Genomic DNA, 9405 nt, shown 5'->3' on the forward strand with positions numbered 1-9405 from the left:
AGGAGTTGGAAACAACCTAAGTGCCCATCAACAAATGAATGGATAGAGAAGCTGTGATATATTCACACAATGGAAAATTAAGCTGCATTGAAAAACAAGGAACTCATGCAATAGTATTCAAAATGGGTGACCCTGGAGGACATTATGCTGAGTGAAGTATCTCAGTCACAAAAGGACAAATACTGCATGGTGCCACTGTTGTAAAACAGGACTGGCACTGGAGTTGGGGGGAGACTGAGAAAGATGGGTTCAATAATGTATACTGCATTGAAACAGATGAGGGAGAAAACTGTTTAAAAGCGATATATAATTGGGTATTATGGTTATGACAAGAGTCCAGAATGAGGGTTGCATAGTGAAGTGTACTTGGGGGAGGTATTCTATACCAATGAAATAATTTTCCTTTTACTTTTCAAAGAGAGGAGTGAACTAGGGGGGAGAGGTGGGCAGGGAGAAAAGTGCAACAATGAATGAATGAAAATACAAAATCTCTGTAAACATTCATTAAAATTAATTTTTAAAAAATGACCTCTAGCCTTGGGAACCCTGTGGGCTGCTCAACTCCGTCCGATGGGGCTGCTGTGATTTGGAATCAAAGTGACAGCATTTAAAAAAAAAAGCATTGCTCATAAGTGCTACACAGGATTACATTGTATGAAAGCACCACAGTTTCTCAACAATTTTGAAAAATACTATATAACATGAGATGGGCTGCTGGAGAGCCTTGTGCTGAGTGAAGAAACTCAATCTCATAAGGACAAGTACTGTACAAGATGATTGTTATAAAACTAGAAGGATGACCAGTTGGGTATGTACAAGGGTTCAAAGGGGAAAGGGGAGGGGTTGGGGAGACGGAGATTCACGGGATAGCAGAGTTTAATGAGTGGAGGGAAGGGGTGAAGAAATTAGGAAAGGTCCAGTGGGGACCTGAAAAGACAGGGTAATAGTGGACATAAATCAATCAATGATGATTAATTTTATAAAATACACAGTGTATGGGAATGATTGTATGAAATACAGAGTGAGGGAATGGGTGAGAAACAATGCACATAAATTTTGTATGCAAACCAATATAAATTTAAAGATATTTTTTCTTATAAATATTTAAAAAGTTATTTTAAATTCTTTTTAAAAAGCACAGTGTAAGGTGTGGCGTGCACACTCAGCGCGGCACTCGGTGTGGCGTGTTGCTGTGTTGAGTCTCATCAGCGATTTGCGCCCAGTAGTCACTTGGAGGGAGAAAGCTGGTGGTCCCCTTGCATGGAGATTCCCACTAAAACCGGAGGGGACTAAACGTCAGGCTGACGGACAGGCCTGGGCTGGCGAGGCAGGATGCCATCTGTGGGATTAGGGGGTGTCTCGAGCCCGTCTTAGATGTAGAAGGGATTAACCCAGTGAGGAGAGAGGGGAGGAGCCGGCGGGCTAGTCCAAGGATTCAGGCTCCCGCAGCAAGGAGAGAGCCTGGTCCTGAGTGGGCACTCAGTCCAGAGGGATGAAATTTGGGAAAGCCGCCTGCGTGTGGTCTTTATGGTGCCACGAGCTCATCTGTGCTGTGGCAGGGGTGGGGACAGCAACCTTGTGGTCTAGTATTCTGTGGCTGAGCACAGGTCATGGCTCCGGACGATGCTGGCCAGGAAACGTCAGAACCTTGAGATGGGGTGTTGAGGTGGGGGTGGTTCTCAGGTCTCCCTTTCTCCCCACCTCTGCCCAGGGGCATACCGGTCTGGTCTCTCCACAGGGGTGGACAGATGACATGACGTCCCAATCGCTGCTGTCTGTACAGGGCATGCCGCTTTGGGGTCTGGTGTGGCTCCTGTTCGCTCCCACTGTGGGTTTTCTGGTTTCTTTCCTGAGCCAGTTCATGATGTTTATGTGTCTTAGAAGACACCCCAGATCCAAACCTATTTTAAAGATCACCACTTAAAATGTTAACAGGTAAAGGAGGGCTCCTCTTGAAATGAGGGGAGAATCTGTGTGGGATTTGTGCCAGTGGGTCCTGGCCACTGCTTTACACAATTCAGAGTGGGTGGCAGTACCCCTGATCTCAACCACAGCCTGTGTCATGTACTAAACGCCCCATGACCTTGTCCCCACCACCGTGGCAGCTGGCTCCGCAGTGGTCAGAAGTATGACTCCTGGAAATCCTTAAGGATAGATGAGTCCAGAAAAGCTTCCCATTTCTCTCATGGCCCCACCCCCACCCCCTGGAGACCCAGGGGTGCAGTGCTGACCCATGTGACTACTTAACAAAAGGCCTGCAGGAAGGTGGGAAGTCCCCTCCTGTGAAGAATCGCCCCCTGGAAATCGGAAGGTCTCTGTGAGTCTGGTCCACCCTGGGGGTCCTGGGCTTTGGATGTGGAGGCTCACCTGGGGTTTATAATCCACTTTCAACCTCACTCACCCCCAGTACACTGGCCCAAAGGAACTCAGATGGGATTGAGCCCAGGTCAGAACTGAATGGGACTTGGGGCCCAATCACAGACCTCAGCTCTTACGCCCAGTGCTCAGAAGGTAAACACAGTGGTGGTATGAGCTCTGGGCCTTCTTGTTCACAGGCGTCACTGAGACTTTTTACAGCCCAGCATTTAATTCTCCAGACAGCTGGGAGGCGGGGAACAACCCAGACAGGTTCTGGTGTTTATGTTTAATGAGGTTCTAAACTGGAGGAATGTCAAGCCTCACATATTACTTCTTCCAACAGGCAGGACTGGGTCAGCAGAAATGTAAGGGGTTCGGTCCAGGGATCCCTGACAAGTCCGGTGTGTATTCTGCCTGAGGAGACACATGGGCTAGTGTCCCGGCCCGGTCCATCTGTATTAACATCAGACAAATATGCCTGAGCATGAGGCCTGGTGGTTAAGATCTGAGCTGACAGCCAAAGGTCAGCAGTTCAAATCCACTAGCCTCTCCAAGGAGGAGCGGGGGCCACTGACCTGCTTTTTACAAGCCTGATATCCTTCTCCAGAGAACGACCTGTTCTGATGACAGGCCCACACTATTATTGCTTAAAGTAGCACTCTGGCTACACTTCCTCCAGCACAGATGTGTGTGTCCTTCTCAGCCCCTGCTGTGTTCAGTGTTCTTTGACAGCACCAAAATTCTTTGGTCATCCTTATAAGGAAAAAGTAAAGATAGATTTATTAGAAGAGTTATGTCCTAGAGGACAGGACTTCCTCCCCGGAAAGGAGGTAATGGAGGAGGCCGCATGCCATTGAGGTGAGGTTGTATTTATGGCTTCCTGGTGCATCTTCGCGTTCCTTAGGACTGGAGTCTGGGCTAAGGGGATGTTATAAGGAGTCGACAGTCTGCTGGGTGAACCCCTGTTCTTTGAGATCTCTGTTACATGTGACACACTAATTGCACACATGTCAATATAAATAAATTTATGGCTCATTTTAACCATGCATGAACTTCTTTCTCTCCTGTCTTGTTGGTCTAGTCCTAACGATAGGACACACATACAAGGAAGATCTATTAGTACAACTATTATTGAAATAAAATCATCAACTAAAAAACAAAGAAATTGAGAATTTTTACCAACAGAGAACTGCTAGATGTGCAGGCTGGGTTTAGAAGAGGCTTTGGGACTGAGAGATTATAGCCAGTGTTACATGGATCTTGGCTGAAAGCAGAGAGCACAAGAGAAATGTCTATCTGTGGTTCACTGACTATGCAAAGGCATTTGACTGTGTGGATCATAACAAACTGTGGCTGACTTAGAGAAGAATGGGAATCCCAGAAGACTTGGTTGTGCTTATGCAAAACCTATACTTGGACTAGGAAGCAGTCCTCAGAACAGAGCAAGGGAACACTGCATGGTTCAAAATCGAGATGAGAAAAACCCCTACAACCAGGAGAGAACAAAAGAGATGAATGGGACCTCCCAAGAATCAAATCTCTATCACACCAGGAAAACCTCTCCACCAGGGTAAAAGGAAAGCCCACAGACTGGGGAGGAAATATTTACCAATGACATATCTGATACGGGACTTAAATCTAAAATTTATAGACTACCCCTGTATCTCAACAAAAAGGAAAACAACCCATTCCCAAAACGGGCACAGGATATGAACAGACACTTCACCAAAGACGATATTCAGATGGCGAACAAACACAAGAAGAAATGTTCAACATCCTTAGTTATCAGGGAGATGCAGATTAAAAAAAACTATAACATCTCACTCATTCCAGTAACAATAGCCAAATTCAACAAGGCAGCAAACAACAAATGTTGGCAAAGCTGTGGAGAGATGAAACTCTTATTCACTGCTGGTGAGAATGTAAAATGGTACAACCAGTATGGAAGGTGGTCTGGAACGTTCTCAAAAAGTTGGAAATAGAAATACCATCTGATGCAGCAATTCCACTACTGAGTTATATACCCTAAAGAAACCAGAGCCACAACTTAAACAGATGTATGCACACCCATGTTTATTGCTGTGTTATTACAATAGCAAAGATACAGAAACAACTCAAGTGCCCATTAACAAACGAATGGATAGGAAAACTATGGTACATTTACACAATGGAATAGTATGCAGTAATGAAAAACAATGAACTCTTAAAACATTACACGACACTGGGGATCCTGAAAGACATTTTGCTGAGTGAAATATCTCAGACACAAAAGGACAACTACTGCTATTACAAAACAGGACTGACATGGAGGGTTGGGGGAGAGAATGGGAAAAGAGTGGATAGATAGTAAACATGCATTAGAACAAAGGGAAGAACTGTATGCAAGGAATATACAATTAGACATTATATGCATGACAACAATTTGTAGCAAGAGGTGCATTGTGGGAGGGCTGGGGTGGGAGAAGGAAGGGAGAGGGAGGAAAATACGCAACAATGAACAAATGAAAATCCAACGTTTCTGTAAACTTTCATTAAAATCACAATACTTTTTTTTTTTTTAAAAAAAGAAGTCTCTGAAACTTGCACTAAAATGTGAAGAGGCCAAAACAAAGAGAAGAAGCACAGCACTAAGAGAGACGAACAAAAGATGGCAAAGACCAGCTCCAGAACAAAAGCTAAATTCAAACAACAAAGCCAAGTGCAAGCAGCTTTAAGATCAGGGAAAGAACATGCTTGGCATTTCTCAGATAGAAAGAAGTGAAGAACAAATTCAAGGTGTTTTGCAGAAACCTCCATACTGTTGATTCTGAGTTGCACCCACCTTGCCAGTAAAGCTCCTTTATTGTGTAAATATAGTATTAGCAGCTTAAAAGGAAAGCAGCTCCCAAGAAGAAAGGCACTTAAGTTTATGATCTGCTTCCTTTGAATTTCCATTCCTCACTAACTTGGACAAAAGGATTTCACTTGGTTCTTGGCCCGTAATAACACTATCATGTGTTTTTCATTTCCTGTGTGTCTGTGAATATCCCAAATACCTTGCTCTCTTATAAGATGTAGACTTGATTTTGTTATCAAGTCTAAAATCTCACTCTTATTTAAGAAACCAGGAAGCCAAATGTATAAGGATCTCATTTTAGCACTTAGGTATAAATAGAACTTGAATATTGTAACTTATCTTAATCTTTCTATAAGATACAGCCTTGAAGAGTCTCTGGTTTTGCTGCTCTGACAGCTGCTCAACTCTCCCACTCTTTATTTTTCTATCTCTTTTATAAAGCATTCCAGAAATAAACCACCTTTCTTGATGTTTTGTAACTGCTGTGGTGCAGTGTCTGCAGAGTCTGTTGATTTAAAACATGGCTTCACTAGACCTTGGTTCTTGCTCTCTGAGACAATGTTCTAATCTAATCCAGCTGCCCTGCAGGCAGGTGGCCTACCTACATCATCAACAGCTGTGAGACCAGCATAAGAGAGAAAGCTAACCAGAGTAGTGACATGTGGTAAGGCATAGCCTGACAGAACTGGGGCCAGAGGTTCCTAGCCAGAGGCATCTTACTGTTGACAGAAAAGATGTCTGAACTAGTTGAGGAGTTGTGTCTTGGGTTGCTCTTCACTAAACCTGGACTTTCTCTGTGTCTTTCCTTTGTCTTTCTTTCCTGCAACCTCCTGCCCAAGCTATTTCCCTAATAAGTCCCACTGCCAGGAGAACAAACAGGTTCATCCTAGAGAGGGTGAAGCCAGGCTGCTCCTTGGAGGCAAGGATTCTGAGGCTTTGTCTGACATACTTTGGGCATGTTGCAAGGAGGGACATCATGTTTGGGAGGGTGGAGGGACATAGAGAGAGAGGAAGACCCTCGATGAGATAGATCGATGCAGTGATTGTGGTAATGGGGGTAGGTATGTCAGAGACAGTAAAGTTGGCACAGGGTCGAGCAGGTTTCAGGGTTGTACACAGGGTCACTATGAGGTGAAAGCGACTCAATACACATAACAACAACAATGAGTAAAAAGAGATTTTTTTAAAAGTCCATGTGGTCATTTGCAACCAATTAACCAATTACAGACCCAGTAATTAGTGGAAGTAGGTAAGGAGCATGGGGCACCACCATGTCTGACCTCACACAGAAAGTTTTGTGTTGGATGTGGCTGCTGGGGACAGTTCCCTCTTGTGGAGTTACTGGAGGTCGGACTCCGCTGCCCCTACATTGCTATTGTTCTTTTTACAAGTGGTTATTGGGGTTTTTTTGCCCTGTAATAATATTGGTGTAGTTAGAAGCAGAGTAATCTGGAGCAATCAATCCAGGCACCCTGAGATGGCTGCAGAAGGTACCAGGTTTTTAAACTGGCAGAGGGAAAGTTTTCTGTCTGCTTTGATTTAATTTCCTACTCCAAGTCTCTTCATAGCTGAGTAGGTAAGTGCACCTGGAAGAGAGGTCAGCACTCTTCCTGTCCTTTCCCCTTTCTCCACAGCTATGCTGGCATGGTAGCTTCTTAACCTAGATTGCCTGCTTTGGCAACGACAGGGCTTGCTGTGTTCTTGAAGAGTTGCCTGAGACACCACCATTTTTGTATGTGAATTCAGAAGGTTGTGTGGTGGCATCTACAGTTTGGTGGGACTCCACGGGTTTTGGTCTGTGAATTCATACTGTTTTCGGGTGGGGATCCACAGTTTGGGGACTCTACCATTTTTGATTGGTCTGCGAATTCAGACTGTTTTGGGTGGGACTTTGATGGCTATGGTCTGCAAAGCCAGACAGTTTGAGTGGGAATCCCCCATTTGTTCCAAAATTGGATGTATAGAGCAAAGTAAGAGAACTTGTTTGTACTTTTGAGGAAGTAGTATCTGGCGACTACTCTTGGTGTTGCTTGTATATTCTTTATAGGACCAAGTTAGGGGGAGATTCTATTTTGATAACTCTGAGTCATAGCCCAGTTGATGATCTAGTGGGATCGAGGAGATAGCTCTCCACTGGAAATAGTGCCTCTTCCTCTTCCTTCTCTCCTTTTCATGTCATATTAAAGATGGACAATAGCCAACAATCTTCCATTTGCATCACCTGCTGTCATCTCAGGACCAGGCTTGAGGCCTTATACACTAATGAGCGAAGAGTGGATGAGCTGTGGGAGGATATAAAAAATACCATGCAGGAAGAGTGCAAAAGGTCATTACAAAGGCAGAGGAGGAAGAAAAGACCAAGACAGATGTCGGAAGAAACGCTAAATATTGCATTGGAACACCGAGAAACCAAAGCAAAGGGAAGAAATCAAGATCTTAACGAGTTGAACAGAAGATTCCAGAGGCCAGCGTGGGAAGACAAAGTAAAGTATTACAACGAAAAGTACAAGGTGCTGGGGTCAGAAAATCAAAAGGGCCAAACTCACTTAGCATTTCTTCAGCTGAAGGAACTGAAGAACAAATTCGAACCTCAAGTTGTAATATTTAAGGATGCTTTGGGCAGAATATTAAATGATCCAGGAAGCATTAAAAGAAGATGGAAAGAGTATAGAGAGTCATTGTATCAAAAGGAATTGGCTGACACAGAATTTCATGAAATAGCATGAGCAAGAGCCTGTGGTGATGGAGGAAGAAGTTCAAGCTACTCTGAAAGAAATGGCAAAATAAGGCCCCAGGAATTGATGGTGTACCGATTGACATATTTCAACAAACAGAGGCTGCCCTAGATGTGCTCACCAAGTTGTGTCAAGAAATCTGGAGGACAGCCATCTGGCCAACTGACTGGAAGAGATCTGTGTTTGTTCCCATTCCAAAGAAAGGTGATTCGACAGAGTGTGGAAATTATCGGACAGTATCATTGATACCACATGCAAACAAGATTCTGCTGAAGATTATCCAAAAATGACTGGAACAGCACATCAACAGAGAACTGCCAGATGTGCAGGCTGGATTTAGAAGCGGCCATGGCACTAGGGATATTATAGCTAATGTCGTATGGATCTTGGCTGAAAACAGAGAGTATCAGAGGTATGTCTATCTGTGCTTCATTGACTATGCAAAGGCATTTGTGTGGATCACAAACTGTGGCTGGCTCTAAGAAGAATGGGAATCCCAGAATACTTGTGCTTATGCAAAATCTATACGTGGACCAGGAGGCAGTCATCAGAACAGGGCAAGGAAACATTGTTCAAAATTGGGAAGAGTGTGCATCAAGGATGTGTCCTATCACCATATCTTTTTGATCTATATGTGGAACAGATTATCCGGGAGGCTGGGCTCTATGAGGAGAAGCATGGGAATCTATGAGGATTGGAGGTAGACTCATCAACATTCTGTGTTATGCAGATCACACAACCCTGCTTCCTGAAACTGAGGACCTGAAGAGCTTGCTGCAGAAGGTCAAGGACTGCAGCCTTCAATATGGATTGAAGCTTAACATCAAGAAAACAAAGATTCTCACCAATGGGACAATTGACAGCATCATGAATGAAGAGATTGAGATTGTTGACAGGTTCAGTTTGCTTGGTTCTACAATCAACACTGTTGGTACCAGCAGCCAAGAAATTAAAAGATGAATTACATTGAGAAAGTCTGCTGTCAGAGACTTCTCCAAAGTATTGAAAAGCAACAATGTCAGCCTGGAGACTAAGGTGTGCCCGATACAGGCCATGGACTTTGCAATTACTTGGGCAATTATTAGGGATAATAGGAGACTCAATGTTTTTGAGCTGTGGTGCTGGAGAAGAGTATTGAATATACCATGGACTTCTAGGAGAACAAACAGGTTCATCCTTAAGAGGGTGAAGCCAGGTTGCTCCTTGGAGGCAAGGATTCTGAAGCTTTGTCGGACATACTTTGGACATGTGGCAAGGAGGGACCAGTCCTTGGAGAAGGATGTCAGGCTTGGGAGGGTGGAGGGACAGTGCAGGAGAGGGAGACCCTCGATGAGATTGAATCTGTCACTGGGGTAACAGCGATAGGTGTGTCATAGACAATAAAATTGGCAAGGGATAGAGCATGATTTGGGGCTGTTGTACATAGGGTTGCTATGAGTCACAGGTGACTCGACAGCACATAACAACAACAACAAC

This window comes from Elephantulus edwardii, unplaced genomic scaffold (assembly GCF_000299155.1).
Source record: "Elephantulus edwardii isolate Elephantulus edwardi_28Jun2011 unplaced genomic scaffold, EleEdw1.0 scaffold00003, whole genome shotgun sequence".
NCBI classification, from domain to species: Eukaryota; Metazoa; Chordata; class Mammalia; order Macroscelidea; family Macroscelididae; genus Elephantulus; species Elephantulus edwardii.